The sequence below is a fragment of the Microtus oregoni genome, unplaced genomic scaffold (assembly GCF_018167655.1).
Source record: "Microtus oregoni isolate MIOR12 unplaced genomic scaffold, Mior012 000054F_ref0000373, whole genome shotgun sequence".
In the NCBI taxonomy this organism is placed as follows: Eukaryota; Metazoa; Chordata; class Mammalia; order Rodentia; family Cricetidae; genus Microtus; species Microtus oregoni.
The window spans coordinates 10,512,148-10,526,666 of NW_024543830.1; the positions used below are offsets into that span (position 1 = coordinate 10,512,148).

The window sequence follows — 14,519 nt, forward strand, 5'->3', positions numbered from 1 at the left end:
GTTAGATTAAGTCCTCAAGATATCCTTTGTGAGGGACAGCGGTGGGGACGTAAGGTTGTGTGACTCCAGAGCCTGCACGACTTTCAGGCAGGAGAGTTACCATAGGAAGCCAAGGACACGAGCCAGTGACCCAATGCTGAGAGATGGTGGGCTTTAGGACTATAGAAACAGAACACAGTTAAGGCACCTGGATCCTTGACAAAGCTTAAGTCCATCGGGGCTTTCTTCCACAAAGTCAGACCAGTTATGCGAAAGTTTAGAAAACCGGCATTTGTGAGCAGCACCGAGGGAAGATTTGTCGTAGCTGGAGACTTCAGCTTGCTGAAACAGGAGATGCCTGCGAGGTACGGTGGCGCACGCCTTCAGTCCCAACACTCTGAGGCAGAGGCAGGCAGATCTCTGAGTTCAAACAATCCTGGTCTACACGGTGTGTGTCAGGACAGCCAAAGCGCTACACAGTGAAGCTCTGTCTAGAGAGAGACAGAGAGACAAGGATAAAGAAGCTGGGTACTTCAGGTCAGGAGATGCTCAGGTCCTCCGGATTCCATTTGTTCACACACAACTGTGTTGCCATCTAGTGGTTAGGTTGATATTTCACTCAGTTTATTTAAAAAAGTGGTTATAGACCAAACTATCAGACACCAAGAGGGAAAAGATGGTTTTCATTCTCCTTCAAGCTGATCACCCTTGAGGCTACAGGATATGTGAAAAGGGAACTCCTCAAGACATCTCAGAATGTAGTGAGAGCAAATTCATGCATGTTTTCCCTTTCTGCACAGGTAGCCATGAGCTTAGGTGTGTCCCTTAGGACATGTTTGTACTAGCGGTGGTGTAAGACTCCTCTTCCTGGTTTCAGAAGTTAAAAATTCGGTTTGGCGAGTGTTTATTTGCTAAGAACCTGATTTTATGTTGACTTCCTAGTCACCAAAATAATACAAATCACTTAATATTATTCTCAGACTTACATAGTAGTAGGACAGTTACTAACAGAGCCAGCTCCATCCTACCATGAGAGGGCAGCAGCATACACACGGGAATTCTTTTATTCTGCTTGTCTTGGAATCCCAGGTTCCTTCATTCTGCCAAAGAACCTTCCTGGATGCAAAGTTCAAAACATGAATTTCAAAAACACTCCTTCAGTTCCGAATTTCATCTTGTACAACTTATCTGGGATACTTTCCAAATCGATTAGATTCAAAGTCGGTTGTGATGGCTCATGCCTGTGCTGGCACTCCGGAAGAAGGGGTGGGAAGATAAGAAGTTTGAGGCAGGCCAGCCTGGGCTACACTGTGAGACGCTATAAAAAATAATCTATAAAAAATAATGAGACACACATCTATGTATAAAGACGGCATACACTTTAGGTAAGGGAGTGATGAAGTTCAGAAAGACCAGTGTCTATAATTTATTCCAAACAAGATTCACACTATTTCCTCACTAGGGTTTTTTTTTTAAAAAGGTACTGTTGTTACTTCTCCCTCACCAAATCCTTTTATTGTCCCTACCTCATGACTTCACAACGGATTGGGACATGCTGCCTTTTTTGTCTTTGCTAAATTGGCTGGTGACAGTCATCCTGATGTGTAATCAAACACCTCTCTGCGGCAGTCTTCTATTTTGGTACTTCTGTGTGAACAAGCGAGGGAAACTTGGTTGCCAGACACAAGGTCTGATGGGGTGGGGTGGGGTGGGTGGGGCGGTTAGATAGTGCTGGGAACTAGGCTCCACTCATCCCAGTCTCGCAGAGCGAAACTGGGCTACTCTTGCAGCAGGCACCGAGCCATGTGCATACCTGAGCAAGATCGTGTTGCCGGCAGGAGCACTTAAGCGTGAGTCTCAACCGGGTGTGGCGACCTGGTCGGCACGGGGAGTGGGCATCAAAAGCATCCGGCTCGGGAGTCCAAACCCGGGGCCAGGTGCGTTATTGGCATCTCTCTACTAACTAATGTTCCCAAGGAATGTTTGCTCACTGAGTTGCTTTATGGTTTTCTTAAAGGAGGTGCTGTTTGCTCCTGATACAACTAGGCTCTCCCTCGAGGTGCGAGTCCGTGGCGTGTGGTTGGTCCGACAGCAGATCCGGAAACAGAGTTTTGGCTCCGCTAAGCTTGGGCCAAGGTCGCAGCAGGGAGCCAACGAGCACTCTGGCGCACCAGAATCGGGGGGCGGAGAGACCGCCAGGCGTGGGTTTTGAGCAGGGTGCAGAGACCGGGGAAGGGCGGAGCCTGTGGGTGGGCGTGAGGCGTGTCCAGGACGAGAAGGGGCGTGTCCGGGGGCGGGGACTGCGATCGCGGGGGCGGGACGAAGAGGCCAGAGTTGGATCCCAGAGGCCACAGATGCGAGTATCGGATCCTTGCGGGAGTCGGTGTCGCGGCCCAGGCAGGTAGGCGATGGGATGCGGCCGGCCCGGGAGTGAGGCGGCGGGGCCTCGGTCTCTCAGCTGTTGGCGTTGCCCCTGGAGGCGTCCCGTGTGTCAGTGGTCTCCAGGGAGCTGGGCACTTTGGGCCAAGGGAAGGCGGGTGGCAGCCTGCGTGCGAGCCGCAGCCGCAGGCGCGGTCGGGGGCGCGGGCGGAGGAGCCGGGCGCTCGCCACCCGGAGGAAACGCGCTTCTCTGGCGATCTTGAACTTGGACGTTCCCGGACGGTGCACTTGAAACAGCGGTAAAGAGTGTATGCGTGCTCTTTGCCTCCATACAGTCTGGCAGGCTCAATAGTGGAAGTCGTCAAGTAGTTTTTTTAAGTAAAAAATTCAACAGTGGGCCTGGAAGTACAACTGTGGAGTAGCCAGGAGAGAAGATGATGATTAGATTATGAGTCAGTAGGCTCCACTCTGGAGCTCCTGCCCACAAACAAAACGTCGCACCTCCGCCAGGGTAACTTTTCCCAGCTTGTTTCCCCTAAGTGTAAAACTGGGACGCCCATGGGTGTTCTCATGGTCAAAGGACAGGAGTGACCACGTTCTGCAGATGTCAGGCATTGTTTGATACACATGCACCTTGGAGCTTGTCTAGTCTGTGAAACTACTAAGTGCTTAGCGCACAGTAGGCGCCCTGTACACCTTTACCTCAAAGCTGCTGATTCGCCTACAGTATGTTAGATAAGTTCTAACTTCTGCCTACTATGTAAATAAGCTATTTACGCTTCTTTTCCACACAATCACCATTGTTTGGAGAGCGGATCTATTCATAACTGAGTCATGAACTTTTCTAAAATAGCATACTATCTGTATAGTGTTGTGGAATCATTTGCCATGAAGTTTGTACCAATCAGAGAGACTCTTTTCCTCGGCCTTAGATAAATAGTCACTGTTGAAGATATCTGACCGAGTGAGCTGAGAGCATTGCTTCAAAGCAGGACTTAAATTTGTTTTTGTAAATTGGGGCTCCTTATAGGAAGATCTGAATCTTCTAAAGCAGTTAATACGTAGCTGTGGGTTTTGTACAGTTTTTATTATAGACGGCTGTGTCCTTTCCTTGTACAAATGAGGAGGAGATGGGAAATTAAAAAAAGGAATAGCAGGCTGTAACCAGGAGGTTTCTACTAGGGGTACTGACGGGTGCCTGGAGTCGTTTCAAAGGCAGAAACCAGGAGCTGCAGTAATTGTCTCATGGCCTTCCATTAGTCTGTTGAATGTGGCAATAGACTTAGACTTTTTTTAGACTCAGAAATATCAGTGCTTTTGATGGAGAGCCGTAGGCAGCCTCTTTCCTTTTCTAATTTAAAATGTAAAATTAGGGGCTGGAGAGATGGCTCAGAGGTTAAGAGCATTGCCTGCTCTTCCAAAGGTCCTGAGTTCAATTCCCAGCAACCACATGGTGGCTCACAACCATCTGTAATGAGGTCTGGTGCCCTCTTCTGGCCTGCACAGACAGAATATTGTATACATAATAAATAAATAAATAAATAAATATTTAAAAAAAAATAAAATAAAATGTAAAATTAGGGATGTGGATGTAGCTATTGGTGATGTATGTACCCCTCACGCACAGGGTCCTGGGTGCAGTCCCAGTACTTGGTAAACTGGGCATGGCGGTTCACACCTCCCACCCCAAGTATAAGAGAGGTGCACGTTGGGGTTCAAAAGCTCAGGCCACTGACGGTATGGTGAGTTTGGGGCCAGCCTGGGTATACCTGTGACTCCTGTACCGTGCAGAACAAAACAAAATAAAAAATTCCTCCTATTATAGGGTTAGTGAGATGGCTTGGGGTGTAAGGGCACTTGCTGCCAAGTCTGAAGAGCTGAGTTCAGTCCCCAGGATGTGTAGAAGGAGAGAACCAGCTCCTGCAGATTGTCATGTATACACACACACACACACAACACACACACACATGTAAATAAAAATAAATCCTTAGTCCAGTGTAATGCCTTTAATCCTAGCACATGGGAGGCAGAGGAAGTGTATCTCTATGAGTTCAAGGCCAGCTTGGTCTACATAGTGAGTTTCAGGCTAGCCAAGCTATTATGGTGAGTTTTGTTTCAAATAAAAAAAAATTATAGAAAGGGGTTTTATTTAAACAGTTTCAACAATTCAGTGGGAAAATAGGTGTTTTGAAACTTTTGTTTTGTTTCTGAGACAGGTTGGCCTTATGTAGCTCAGGCTGCCCTCAAACATGCAGTAAATTCTATCTAGATCTGAGTGCTAGGACTGTGGTGTTTGCCACTATGATTGTCTAAAACTATTTTTCAAACCAGCTTTAAGCATGTTCTGCATAATGAATTTACTGAAAGTTTATTTGTTGATCTTACAGGTCTAACTAACACCTTGTATTTGTTTTACTTACTGAACAACTATCAAGGCATAGTTGAGAACCTACACTGTTGGCACGCATGAGAAGGAGGCCTCCTTCTTGGGAGCGTATGTGTTCCTTCTGCTTGAGGGGACTAAGAAAGTACTGGAAAGCCATTTGGAAAGCTCAGTGCAGGCAGCGTCCTGAATTCATTTTGTGTATTAGCTTTTTAGTCCTCACAAAATGTACCATTGAGGGATGCTGTCATCATGAGAGGCACAGAGAAGATGAGTAATCGCCTGCCACCAGGTCAGGCAGCAGAGGTGTCAGGCTGCAATGATCCTGAGCTCAGTGCTCAATCTCTGCTGTGTATTGAGTCCAAATTCTGTAAGACACAGTGAAATCCAACAGGTATTTAAAAGACAGAATTTTTATGAATCTCAAATCAAACAGGCAGAAAGAGAGAGAGAGAGAGAGAGAGAGAGAGGGTGGGAGGGAGAAGAGGAGGAGGGACAGACAGAAAAACTGGTATTACAAGATATAGAGGCCTGTCCAAGCTACAATTTAATTATACTTTGTATGTAAAACTTTTTTTTTCTTCTGGTGAATGACATGGGATTCTCCTTGTTTTTAAACTCCCAGCCACTTAGGGCATTATCTTACCAATATAAGATGTGTCTGTTTTCAATAAGGAGTTTAAAATACCTGTTCTCAAACCATGACTTAAATGTTAGAAGCAGGAGAAGAAATGTCCCAGTCATGGTGGTTATACCTGTACTCCTAGCACCTGGAAGAGTAAGGCAGGGACCAGGAAAATTTGTAGGCTGGCTTGGGCTAAGTAGGGAAATCTGTCCCCAAACAATAAATAAATAAAGTCACTATAGTTTTAGTATGATAATAGAGGTATAAATATAATTGAACGGGAAACAATGTGATAGGGAGGAGGGCTGTAGAAAAGGTTGAATCAAGTACCATATTTGAATTGATTTTGAGGGATGGCTAGGAGTTTGCCCAGCTCAGGGAAGGTATGGATGAGGGCCGGAACTCTTTGTGGCGTACGGTAAGTTCAAGAAATGCATTCTGGGGCTGGAGAGATGGCTCAGTGGTTAAGAGCATTGCCTGCTCTTCCAAAGGTCCTGAGTTCAATTCCCGGCAACCACATGGTGGCTCACAACCATCTGTAATGGGGTCTGGTGCCCTCTTCTGGCCTGCAGGCATACACACAGACAGAATATGTATACATAATAAATTTAAAAAAAAAGAAATGCGTTCTGGTTACTAAAGTTAGAGGTACAGAGGTGGGTGGTTGGGCTAAAACTAACGTAGAAAAAGAAAATTGCCGAGCACGGTTGTTTATTCCATTAGATCACTGCAATTGCTAGGTGAGTGTGGTACGGGTAGACCCCCTGACTTGGAATAAAGAAATGACTGATTAAGTTCAGCTCTGCAAAATCTTTCACTGTAGCATATGGTATTGAAGTTTTTTAAAATACTTTTTAAGTAACATGAATTTTTAACAAATACATAGTTTAAAGCTATGATTCAGCAGGGGCGGGGGGATGAGTCTGTGGACACCAGTTACTGGAGAGAATCTGTGTGAGGACTTCGCAACTGAGTCTGGAGACAATGTAGAGCCAGAGAAGGGTCAGCAGTAATTAGACAAGATTACACACTGATGGTTCTGTGTGGTGGCTGGATTGAATGAAGCCAGGCAGAAGGCAGGGAGATAGGTTTGGAGGTTGATAAGATAGATAAGCCAAGTTTGCTATTGAAGTACTCCTGGCGGGGCAGATGAGGATCCGGAGGAAGAGGAGAGGGCAGCCATGAAGACAGGGGATGGGGAGTGTTCAAGAATCCATTAGCGGAGGAGCAAAAAGGGCAATGACTTTGTTTCTTAGCTTGGAAAACCCAGTGACTACAGAGGCTGGCTTTATTATTTTTCATGGGATGGGATGATAATTGTCTCCGTTCTGAACCTGTTGAGTTTGAAGTGTCTGTAGAGCAACGAGATGCAGATGTCAGGCAGGATCCAGAGCCCAGGATGAGGGTAATGGGTGACGGAGATCTCAGAGGTAACCAGCTGAGGTTGACACCGGTACCCAGACTCACTCAGGAAGAGAGCTTGCCAGTTGTTAAAAAGCATTCAGATGAGCTTTAATGGAAAGTTAAACAACTTTCAGGCTGAGAGGCAGCCTGGGTGCTAGAGGGCCTGTGTCACTTGGTTGAAGCCCTGCAACCAGCCTTCACCATCGCGTAAGACTAGGTGTGGTCCTTGCCTGGAATCTTAGCACAGGAGGAGTGGAGGCCGTGGAATCAGAAATTCAAGGTCATCCTGGACTGCACAGGAGTTCGAAGCCAGCCTGAGCCTTACCCTAGCTGCCCCCCCCCCCCGCCCTTTTTAATAAAAAACAACAACAAGCCCTTTCAAGTATTTTCAACGAGAGACTGGGTGTAGCTCAGTTGGTAGCATGCCTGCCTAGCCTGCTAGAGGCTTTGGGTTTGATCCCAGATTCACAGAAGCTGGATGTGGTGGTAAAAATCTGTACCCCTAGAATGAGGTAGGTGGAGGTAGGAGGGTCAAGAGTTCTAGGGCATCTTCAGCTCTACAGTGAGCTCACAGCCAACTGGGGCTACGCAAACAAACACTTGGGGGGCTGGATAGATTGTTGAGCAGTTGAGAACATTCGCTGCCACAGTGGAAGACCTGGCTTCCATTCCCAGCACCCACATGACACAACCGTCCAGGGAGTGTGATGCCTTCTTCTGGTCTCCCATGGCACTGCACACATGTGGCACATTTATATACATACAGGCAAAACACTCATACACATAAAAATAAGCCCTTTAGCTGGGCAGGGGTGGCGCATACCTTTAATCTCGTCAGAAGCGGATGTGTCTCTTTTTCAAGGATAGCCTAGTATACAGAGGGAGCTCCATGCTAACCAGGGGTACGCGGTTGAGACCCTGTTGAAAAAGAAATGCTTCCTCACCTATGGCGTTGGCAGGTAATTTCAAGGTTTGTTCCAGAAGACATCAAATTCTTGAGATTGGTTCTTCATTTACTCTGAAGAATGATCGTTTTGTATTGAGACTAAAAAACTTCCACTACTGAGCGTGTTGCTATTTTTACCACTTTACGGCAGCTCATTGTTTCAGCTGGGATTTTCAACCCTCACCCAATTAAATGCAAAAGAATGAAACGGACCCCTAAGTGAACCTGATAAGCACAGAGCATTGTCCATGTGTTCTCCACACTGGAGGTAGGAGAAGTTGCCTGTGTCATTACGGTGAATCTTTTCTGATTTTAGTTCTTACATGATTTGTGTCGGAATTGAAAACAATGATGAGATAATATATGATTTAAACTATATGCCGTTCTTTATAAGGTGATGGAAGTTACTGTTTTGTGAACCTTGTGTGTGCGCGTGTGTGTAAAACCACAGTGGCATTCTCTTCAGCTGTTGCTGCCCTTACACAACTTGCCTTTGATTTTTCCCACCCCATATCATGGCTGCCCTATTGTCTCCCACCCCACATCATGGCTGCCCTGTCATCTCCCACCCCACATCATGGCTGCCCTCCGTCGTCTTCCCTTTTGCTGTTGAGTGCCTCCTTTGTGTTTGCCACTTTCCCAGAACTCGCTTCCTCACCACAAACATCCCTTGTCTTAGCCCCTTAACTGAGACTTCAGATTTGCTGTTTTGAGGGCCTCCTGTAGCCCAGGATAGCCTTAACTTTTGAGGCATCCTCCTGCCTCAGACTCCTCCAGAGCTCTGGGTTAGAGTGTGTGCCACCACCCTGAGCCCAGACTCAGCTCTTGTTGTTATCAGGTCCTTGTCTCCTTGGCTCCCCTGACGTTCTGTGTGTACTCTTGAGAAGCAAGGCATTCCCCCGTTTAAGGGTGGTCAGTAATTTTCCTATCTTTGGTCCAAGTTTATTTTCTTTTTACTGTGTCTAGGTTCTGAGAGGTTTTAAGAATTATATACTTCATCCCCTCTATGAATCATGTTCTCCAGCGTCAGCTAAGGATCCGTCCCCTGTCTGTTCACCACAGCTCACCACTGAGCAGCTCTTAAAGATTGTATCCTGAGGTTGAGACAGGAGGCTCAGAAGTTTAAGGTTAGCCTGTGATAACACAGTCAGGGTCTATCTCAAAGTAAACAAACAAGCAATTGAGCTATTCTCAGGTAGCCAGGCCTTTAATTCTTATCATAGATACTCCCTTTTTACTATAGTAGGGTCATATGACCTGAACAGAGTCAACCAACTTGGTCTCACGGCACACACATTTTCTCATCTTCTACTTCGGTAAGAACTGCCACCGTTCTTTCTTTTGCGAGCCCTTCCAGAAAGGGCTTCCACCCCTTTCCTGCATGTTCTTTCTGTTAGGAATATTCTTAAGACAAGCCTCTCTGCCAACGCAAATAATTTCAATCAGACCCAATAAAAGATGCCCACGTTTAATGCAGCGCCCCCAGGTGGCTGGGGAAGCATGGCAAGGAAGAGACAGCAGGGAAGACCACATAAAAACCCAGAGACCAGCCGGGCGGTGGTGGTGCACGCCTTTAATCCCAGCACTCGGGAGGCAGAGGCAGGCGGATCTCTGTGAGTTCGAGACCAGCCTGGTCTACAAGAGCTAGTTCCAGGACAGGCTCCAAAACCACAGAGAAACCCTGTCTCGAAAAAAGCAAAAAAAAAAAAAAAAAAAACCCAAAAAACCCAGAGACCAAGTGTTCATTCTTTTGGCAGCAGTCTAAAATGGCCTGTGGAAGTAGTCCTGACCCTCCCTGGGGAGGGGTCACTGCTTGGTGGGCTTTCTGGGAGGTGGAGTCCAGACCAAGGCAACTCCCAGGGGAAGGGGGCTTCCAAAGATGGATGCCGGGTATTACATTTTCCCTTGTTCCTCTCCTTCCTCTTTCCCCTAAAGCAGCTGTTCTCAATCTGCGGGTTGTGACCCTTTCACAGGGGTCACCCAAGACCACTGGAAAACACAGATATTCACATTATGATTCATAACAGTGGCAAAATTACAGTTAGGAAGTAGCAACAAAATAATTTTATGGTTGGGGTCACAATATGAGGAGCTATAGATTAAGGGGTTGCAGCGTTAGGAAGGTTGAGAACCACTGCTCTAGGGATTACAGAAACATAAGCTTTCCCCCAACTTTCAAATGTTCTACTTGAAGTCGTTCCCTTATTTTTTGTTTTCACGGTATCTTTTACTGACTTTCAAATAAACATCATATCCATACTTTGCCCACCTTCCTCCTCGTTTGCTGTCACCAGCCCAGGTCATCTGTGTTAGTTAATTTTCTCATTGCTGTGACCAGATCTCAGACCAGAAGCAGTGGGTGTGAGGCATTTTAGCTCCCAGTCTTTGGGGATACAGTCCGCCGTGCTCTGGAAGACATGGCTGCCCCTGTGTCAGGTACGTGTCACACAGGTCTGCCCTCAGAAAGCAGAGGAGACAGGAAGTCGAGCCAGGCTTACCAAACCGTAAGGCCGGCCTCCAGTGACTCACTTCCTTCGCTGAGGCTCCACCTCCTAAAACTTCCATAGTCTTCAAAACTGCACCATGGTCTGGGGATGCTCAAAACTTGAGCATAAGGGGACAGTTTACACTGAAATCACACCACCATCCTTTTGAAAACCTTTATTTTATTCCCTGTGGCCACGTACATGGACCCTGCCTCAATCCTTAGCTGTATGGCATGAGTCTTTAAGGACCTTTCCTCTGGTGATAGCTGTGACCGTGGATCCCTGGCTCCCGTTAACTGAATTCTAATCTGTGACAGATGTTCTTGGAGATCCCAGCTTTTACTAATGCCCTCTGTAGGGCTGGGGCTGGAGCTCAGGTGGAGCACTGTGCAGGGCTGGGGCTGGAGCTCAGGTGGAGCACTGTGCAGGGCCGGGGCTGGAGCTCAGGGGTGGAGCACTGTGCAGGACCGGGGCTGGAGCTCAGGTGGAACACTGTGCAGGGCTGGGGCTGGAGCTCAGGTGGAGCACTGTGCAAGGCTGGGGCTATAGCTCAGGTGGAGCACTGTGCAGGGCTGGGGCTGATGCTCACTGGTGGAGCACTGTTAGGGTTGGGGCTGGAGCTCAGGTGGAGCACTGTGCAGGGCTGGGGCTGATGCTCACGGGTGGAGCACTGTGCAGGGCTGGGGCTGATGCTCACGGTGGAGCACTGTGCAGGGCTGGGGCTGATGCTCAGGAGTGGAGCACTGTGCAGGGCTGGGGCTGGAGCTCAGGGGTGGAGCACTGTGCAGGGCTGGGGCTGGAGCTCAGGTGGAGCACTGTTAGGGTTGGGGCTGGAGCTCAGGGGTGGAGCACTGTTAGGGTTGGGGGTGGAGCACTGTGCAGGGCTGGGGCTGGAGCTCAGGGGTGAAGCACTGTACTGCTGGGGCTGGAGCTCAGGTGGAGCACTGTGCAGGGCTGGGGCTGATGCTCAGGGGTGGAGCACTGTGCAGGGCTGGGGCTGATGCTCAGGGGTGGAGCACTGTGCAGGGCTGGGGCTGGAGCTCAGGGGTGGAGCACTGTGCAGGGCTGGGGCTGGAGCTCAGGGGTGGAGCACTGTGCAGGGCTGGGGCTGGAGCTCACGGGTGGAGCACTGTGTACGGTTGGGGCTATAGCTCAGGGGTGGAGCACTGTGCAGGGCTGGGGCTGGAGCTCAGGTGGAGCACTGTGCAGGGCTGGGGCTGATGCTCACGGGTGGAGCACTGTGCAGGGCTGGGGCTGATGCTCACGGTGGAGCACTGTGCAGGGCTGGGGCTGGAGCTCAGGGGTGGAGCACTGTGCAGGGCTGGGGCTGGAGCTCAGGTGGAGCACTGTTAGGGTTGGGGCTGGAGCTCAGGGGTGGAGCACTGTTAGGGTTGGGGGTGGAGCACTGTGCAGGGCTGGGGCTGGAGCTCAGGGGTGGAGCACTGTGCAGGGCTGGGGCTGGAGCTCACGGGTGGAGCACTGTGTACGGTTGGGGCTATAGCTCAGGGGTGAACACTTCTGTAGCATGTGTGAAGCCCTGGCTTCAAACCCTTGTACTTCCTGCGCCCCCCCCCCCAAAAAAAAGCCCTGTGCCAGTGGGACCATGTGCTCTTGCTTTGTGTTTTCACAAAGCCTAATTGAGATACTTCTACGTCTCCAAGCCTTTGCTTCTCCATCTCTCCCCTCTTGGCAGATATTCGTGCTTATTATTTCAAAGCAGGGAAGCTGTAAAAGCCCTCCGCTAGAAGTTCCTCGTCGTGTACCCCTTAAGCCTGCAAATCTGCCCGCATCCCTCGTCCTTCGCTTGTCCATACTCCTGCTCCAGGGGAAGAGCAGCCCTGCTCCTGGTGACCGCCCACCTCTCCAGGTCCCACTGGAGGTCCCTGCCTTCTCTCCCTTCTGGGCTTCTGTTCTCTATCTTTGTTTCTTCCCCCTTCCTTCCTGACGCCTTCCCACCCGGGTTTAAATATAACTTCTTTCCTGTGCTAACGAGAAAAGCTCTCCTGCACCCAGTGTTCCTTCCCAGCCCTCACTGTGTCGTCCCCTTGCTGCTGGGTTGGGTTAACTCCTTGAAGGATTGTCTACAGTTGCTGCTCCCGAGCTTCGTGGCCCCATCCACTCCTAGTTCACTGCCATCTCGCCGGCAGCATCCTCCTTACCGCTCGCCCGGGTCCTGATGACCAACAGACACTCAAGTCTCGGTCTTCCTGTCTTCTTGGCTTCCATAATTCTGAACACTCCTGTGATCTCTCTGGGCTTTTGTCTACTTTTGTGATTGAGTTACCATCTATGGTACATATACACTGAGTCAGAATGCCTGAGAACTGGCCTGTTCTGAACTGGCAGTGTTTCTGGGATTTATGAGATACTAATTTCAACAGAGAGTGATGACTTATAAAAGCAATTAAAAACGATCGTATTTGTATAGCAATGAAGAGTCATATAGTACAGAATGAATGAGTTTGAGCCAGATGTGCTGGCATGCACATGTAATACCAACTACTTCAGAGACTGAGGTCGGAAGATTGCAAGTTCTAGCCCAGCCAGGGCTGTGTACTGGGGTTGAGAAGTTCACACAGAAACCATGAGATACCTTTATTACCAGAGGGGCTAGAGCTCAAAGGCAGCAGATCTAAGTGGTGGGAGATCAGGAGGAGGGACTAGATTCCTATTTGCTGCTGAGAGTGTAACTTAGTCCAACTGCTTTGCAAAAGTACTTGGCAGTGTGTTGTAGTAATAGACCCACCCCATAACATAGCAATTCTAGATAATACCAAAAAAAGATTATGTCTATCAAAGATATATATATATATATATATATATATATATATATATATAGTTGAAAACAGCTTTTTATTGTGTGATGCCAGGAATCCAGTGTGTGTCTGGCACGTGCTAGGCAAGTAAGTGAGCTCTACCCCAGCCCTGCTTGTCAGCAGGGGCCAGATCTACAGACAATCCATATATATATATACACATCAGCAAGACAGGAGACGTAAAAAAGTAAATGCTGGCGTTTTTACCACTAAATAGAATTCTATACAGCAACAACAACAACAAAAAAGAAAAACCCTTCTATATACAACAAATTAACCATACAGATATTATTTTGTACAAAAGAAACTCTGCAAAGAAGATACATACCAGAGCTGGAGAGACAGCTCAGTGGTTGGGAGCACATTCTGCTCTTCCAAACCATCAGAGTTCGATTCCCAGCAGCCACATCAGGTGGCTCACAATTTCCTGTGACTCCAGTTCCATGGCAGTCTGACACCTCTAGCTCCTGTGAGCACCGGCACACATGTGCATACACCCACATAAACACACAAACACACACACAGAATTAAAAATAAATCCTAAAAAAAGAAAGATGTATTGTATTTTTTAATGAAATATAAGAACAGTAAACTCTAAGCCATGGATAGAAGCAGAATGTTGGTTCTCTCTGAGCCTTGGTTATTTGCCAGAGTCCAGCTCCAGTGTGGTTCAGGTCTCAGAGAGAAGGTGAAGGGGGATAGAAACAAGATCTGAGGGTGAATCAGGATGGCTGCCCCATCCTGATTGAAAAAAGGATACACCTCTCTTTCTTTCTTTCTTTCTTTCTTTCTTTCTTTCAAGATAGAGTTTCTCTGTAGCTTTGGAACCTGTCCTGGAACTCATTCTGTAGACCAGGTTAGCCTCAGACTCACAGAGATCCATCTGTCTCTGCCTCCTGGGTGCTGGGATTAACGTCGTGTGCAGCCGCCACTACCACCCAGCTAAGGCTACACCTTTTATACTCTACAATTGCACAAAGGATTAAATGGGAGAAAGGGAGAAACGAGCTGGGGTGTGGCTTGTGATCGGGGATTGAGAAAGCCAGCGTTGACCTTGACAAATTAATAGGCACCAGTCATGTGTTAATGGAGGGCTGAAAGTTCCTCTTGCCAGAGCTTTGGCTCCCTTTTTAGCAAGCAGGAACTTTCTTAAGCCCCTGAGAGAATAGGGGGGTGTCTAAATACCTGGCCTTGGGAAAAGGACTTTCTTGGACACACACACAAACAAGACCAGGCACTCCATTATAGAATATTGTAGGGTTTTTTTTTTTTTTTGGTTTAGTTTATCCAAATAGCTTAAGTTTAAAGTAAGCAAAGACAAGGCGAGACAAATTTTTCTGTGAGCCTGAGTAGACCTTAGGAGTGTATAAATCCTGACTATCAAATGTACCTTACTATCAAGGCTGTGTCACTTATCTAAATCTAGCAGCTTGGTGTTCACTTCTGCGGGAACAGGCAGAGTTGTCACACTATATGGTTCCCTGGTGGCAGAGATTTTTTT

General features: G+C 47.9%; 1 protein-coding gene across 1 annotated transcript in view; it reads left to right on the forward strand.

Annotated features, from left to right (window-relative positions):
• The first annotated feature begins 2,325 nt into the window (after window positions 1-2,325).
• Window positions 2,326-14,519, forward strand: part of Dennd2c (DENN domain containing 2C) — an 81,980-nt gene continuing 69,786 nt past the window's right edge. The window contains exon 1 of the mRNA XM_041638099.1: window positions 2,326-2,380. The gene's annotated coding sequence lies outside the window, so the exon portion shown is untranslated. The remainder of the gene's footprint in view (window positions 2,381-14,519) is intronic.